The following is a 5,417-nucleotide window of genomic DNA, read 5'->3' on the forward strand; positions in this document are numbered from 1 at the left end:
TGTATTTCCATAAGTGGGGTAAAACTATGGAATAATTTAAGTGTAGACATAAAAAATAGTAATAGAATTGATGAGTTTAAACATAAATATAAAGGTATGTGTCAATCAAAATATATACAAGAACAGGTTTAATGATTAATCAGATGGAACATTGTGGGTGTGGGATAAGAATGTTAGCACTCTGTAATAATTCTTTAGTATATTACTTGTGTGGCGTAGAAGATAATTATCTATGAATGTAATTATGTAGAATGTTAACACTCTGTAATAATTCTGTAGTATATTACTTGTGTGGTGTAGAGGATAATTATTTATGTAGAGATATTGCTTAGGACTTAAAAGTTGTAAGATGATGTCATGGGGTAGGACTGGATAAGTCTAACTTCTTCCTACTCCATTCAAGCAAGTATTAGGTATAAGTAAATTGATATTGGATTAGCATTTGTTGGATATGTGTGAAATTATGTGTGTTGACATATCAACTGTTTTACATGCTTGAATGAATAAATCAAATCAATCAAATCAAATATTTGATTCCTGTGTTCTCTGAGGAGTGTGCCACATTCATTACCACTGTGTCTGATGCACAGTAAATACAACTGTGCAAGGTTGTTGCTGCTCTCTGTCTTTGACGACTACATTAGCTTGGTTATAATGTCTGCCCTCAATATAATTGACCACTGATGGGAGACCAGCAGCAACAGCAGACTGAACATTAATGCTGAGTAGTGACTCACTCTATGCATTCATACATAGCATTCATATTTAACAAAGACTTCTGTTTTGGCTGGGTTAATATTTCATTTGTTGGGTTGGTATATTCAATCAGACTACAGCACATTCAGTATGTTGCTTCACTCAGTATGCTAAATAATATCAGCAAGTAACAATGCTCACTTGCACAAGGCATACAAGCAAAAAAAATCACATCTGAGCTCCTTTAGACCCACACATATAGTGGACTGTAAATTTTGTGTCTGAAATCTATTTACCTGCGTGGTGGTCTTCACAGGATGAACTGTAATAACTCTGGTGATCCCCTGACTTCTTGTGCAGCACCACCATCAGGTCAAAACATCAATTTGTTTAGTACTTTGGTTTATAACCGATCACCTAGTGTCATTATTATGGAACTCATGTTATTACCATCAGCCTCATGTGCTTTATTTAATGCTAATTAGCAAATGTTAGCATGCTAGTATACTGACATGGTGAACATGGCAAACCTTACACCTGCTAAACATCAGCATTGTTTTTATGAGCACGTCAGCGTGATGGTTTAACTCAAAGTGCTGCTGTTCTGAAGTACAGTCTCACAGTCTTGTTAATATTATACATTTATTCAAAGAACCTTTCTAACCTTTCTGTTTATCTGAATGGAAAATGTGACAGCTTGTGAACATGTTTACTTCTAAGTCCTACAGCAAAGATGGGGACATTTAACCTCAAGGCATCTGTTTGGAAAGAATAACAATGGAGTAAAAAAAAAAAGTAGAATATTAAATAAAAGACAAAATGGTTACTCTATGCATTGTTCAGATTGTTCAAGATTAAATTTACATTCAGGTGGGTTAGTTAGGAGTTACCTAAATACCTCCTAATCTTCATGTTTGTTGTGGTCTAACATATTTTGTTCCTCACTGAAGTTTCAATCTGTATAGACATACAGTTTGTATCAGGCATTATTCAAGTTTCCTCTCAGGGGCATTTGCTCTTCTTTAATAGGCCAAAACTTTATTTAAAATAATTGATAAACATTCTTAGAAAAGGCTGAAAACTGCATCTTTATAGGTTGTTGAAAATTGTTGGAAACATAAAGATAATCAGTGAAATCATTGCCATATTTTCTCTCCCAAACAACATTTGATTAATTCAGATTAAATCAGTATTATTTAACTTTAAATAAATATATTCTCCCTCTGTGCTTTAAAACAATATTTCACATTTGCATTATAAGTCATTACAGACTGAATTTCTGTAATGTCACTTCTGGCATATTGTTGATTTCACCACTGTCTTTAAATAAGCAGCTTTAAAAGCAAGCGAGTGACCCACTGTTGGTATAATGACAAGAACTAAAAACTGGATCATGGGGAAAAAAGATGGCTTTTTGTAAAGGTTGTCTGGTCTAAACATAGATATTTAGATTTACCTAAGAGCAGTGTCATTATGGAAATGATAAATAAGCTTCTGTACAGAAGAGTGCAACAGCTCCAGAAAGAGAAGAGCCATCTATCATCACTCAGTGTGCATTATTTAGGGCTTTCGGAGAGACCCTGGGGGAAATGTGATGGAAGAAGCCATGGAAGCAGGAAAAAAGGGAAAAGGACTGGGTAAAGAATACTGCAGGAGTTACATATTAATGTTGTACTTAACAAGCTAGGGTGGTTCGATGCTTGTAATTGGGGAAATCCATCTCCTTGCCGTGTCAACTTGACTCAGTGCTACACTGCAGATCATCACACTGCTGGCTGTTGTGACAACACTTGAACCATCATTAAATAAACTTGTTTTTATGTTACAGTGTGGTCAAAACACAAGATAATAGTTCTGCTGTAATGGCACTATTACTGACATTAACATACTGAAGGTACTGAATGTTTTTTGCTGAGCTGAAAGCAACTGAATTCAATTTGTTCTAAACTATTTTAGTCTTGTGAATTACTTTGATCTACAGTAAGTCAGCCATAAAATTTAAGCAGTTGCTGGTGTACTGCAGCTACTCCTTGTACAGTATGGCCTTTTGTGATTTCAAATGTAAAAAGCATAATTACAGTTCTTTTTAATTATTTAATGATTTTTATGACGCAGCATGTTTCGATATCTGAATTCTGCAGAAATTAAATAATCATCCTAAATGCACTATAGTTAATACGGTCATTGAAACTTTTGGGGGGTAAGTAATTCCCTCAACAAAACAACAAAATATGTCAAATAATTGTATACTTTAAATTTAAACTGTTATATCTGGAGTGACATAATATAAGGATGAGATGTTCTTAAATTTGCTCTTAGGTGTCACCTCAAACGTCTGTCTCCTCTCCAGCTCTCTTGCTCACTTCTATGCCACTCACACTTTGCCTTTCTTTCAGCTTTTATTTGGACTATACGTTTCACATCGTGCCAGCTCACAGAGTAGCTACTTTCAGGTTACAGGAGAAGGACTGAGGTGTGTGTACACTAGCTCTAGCTGTGTAACGACTACCACTGAATGTGTGGAGAGCGCAGAGGAGTGCCGGTCTCAGTTAAGCTTTGTCCACCGGGACGCTGCTTGTGTGAAGTGTATGCGAGTGTGTCAGGGAGTCAGGGTGAGGCCAAGGTGATGATTATCTCATGATGAAGAAGACTGAGATACCAACCTTAATCTAGATTCCACATTTTGTCCTTTGGGATCTTACAGTTTTTTTTTATAATCACCACACACCCCCACAATAGCAGAACATCTATAACTGAACTTGGAGTTTGGTACATTGAGGACCACTATTTGCTGAGAGTCATTATTGTGTCCAGTACAGAAAGCAGACAGCACAAAGCCTGAGAGTGATTTATATTATTTGTCATCCACTGTCATGTGGCCACAAACGTGAGCCAGCGCTCTGTAGAGGTGTTTAACATTAACTGGATGTGCTGAGGTCCAACTCTTGTGTTGGGTCACAGGGTGACTGTTCCTAGGTAATTTGAAGAAGCTATTAAATATTTAGCTGGCATCATTTTTATGATCATGGTATGTAAGCAAACTTATTATCAATGTGAGTGACATGCAATATTTTGACCTGGCACAACAAGGAAAGCTTAGACAGCCCAGCTAGTCTAAAAGGAAATTATCAAATACATTTCCATAAGATCTGATCAGATTACTAAGAATGTTACACCTGCAAGAACACAGGATAAATGAGGATAAATGAGAGCAATGATTTACTTCTTTTCACACTTATTATTGCTACTTTACACACAGAGAAACAACTAATAGATAGATGTTTTTTTATAAAGTCAATGAAATTAAAGTGATCAAACACAATAATTATCTATTTTAATTGGAGTATATGCATGAAGGTGGATGGAAAACACATTAAAGTGGCAGATGAATAATGGAGGAGGGTGTGTTGGTGTTGTACTAGCTTAGTTTACATCTTCACTGGATGGAGCGCTGTTGTGGCTCCTTGGTGAGAGGGGGTGGGGGTGGTTTTGGGTTAGGTGGGACAGTCAGAGACAAAGCAATACAGCACTAGGAGGAGGAGGAGACTGGTGGGGCAGAGAGCCAGTGTGTCTCAGCACTGTGAGGTGAAAGTGAGGAGACAGCGTCACTGAAAGGCCCAGCTAGCGCCAACCTCATGAGACACCAATGGAAAAAGGTTAGCAAGCCAGACAGCAAGCTGAAGCGATGCAAGACAGCCATGACAGGAAACACAACCTTTCTCATTGCTTCATGCAATTTGAGAGCCGTAGGTATATGTAGAAGTAGAAGAGTGTACTGTGAATATGCAGGTACATGCAGAGTGGTGAAAGTGACAAAGAGGCTGACTAGTTGTAGGTGGCTGTAGGTGCCGGGTTTCAGGTGACCAGTGTTACAATACATGGTCAGTGTGGTAACCAGAGCTGGAATTTCCTGCAGAAAATAAAGAGTCTAGGCTCTATCAGGCTATGTCCTGCTTCCACAGACCAGTGGATGCATGTGTTAATGTCAGCCATACTCAGAGCTGTTGCTGTTCCTCCTAACCAGCCATGCTTCCTCTTCCAAGGTGTCAGGGAGCATGTGAAAGTGAAAATGAATCATTACAGGTCTCAAAGTGGGATCTCGTGCACATCTTTTCTATATGCTTTGTTACGAGGGATAAGGATAATTTTAGAAAGTGCCTAAATAACAGTTTTTAGATCATCTATTACATTAGCATTTCTAGAAAACAGAAATAGAGTGAAGATTTAAGGGGCTGGGGTGAATGGCAAGAGAAAATGATGAGCCATATATGGCTCAAAACACATATTCATTCGAGGGGAACTGGACAACATAGAGCTATTTAGTTTATAACTGAGTATCAGTGATGTCATAACAATACATTCAACTGCATACAAAAGTAAAGGAATTATTAGATGTTGTGTTTGTGTCTGTTTAGAAAGAGAAGTCTTGTTTGCTGTTATTCACCAGTTGATTAATCCATTTTAAACAGAGAGACGAGGGTAATGGGTGCAAATAGAAATGAGGTTTAGTCAAGGCTTTTAGGTGCATAGGACCAGTACCAGTGCAGCAGGTAACCTGGTCAGAAACAATGCACACAGAGTGGCAGATGATTCATTTTGAGCGTGGTGGCACAGCGCTGAGAGAATAGACGAAGAGAGCGTGGTTGAGAAAACACTCACCATGAGGAGGAAGAGTAACAATTCACAGCTCGACATTTAAATCAGAAACCTATGTTGTACTG

The sequence above is a fragment of the Monopterus albus genome, unplaced genomic scaffold, assembly GCF_001952655.1.
Source record: "Monopterus albus unplaced genomic scaffold, M_albus_1.0 scaffold76.1, whole genome shotgun sequence".
In the NCBI taxonomy this organism is placed as follows: Eukaryota; Metazoa; Chordata; class Actinopteri; order Synbranchiformes; family Synbranchidae; genus Monopterus; species Monopterus albus.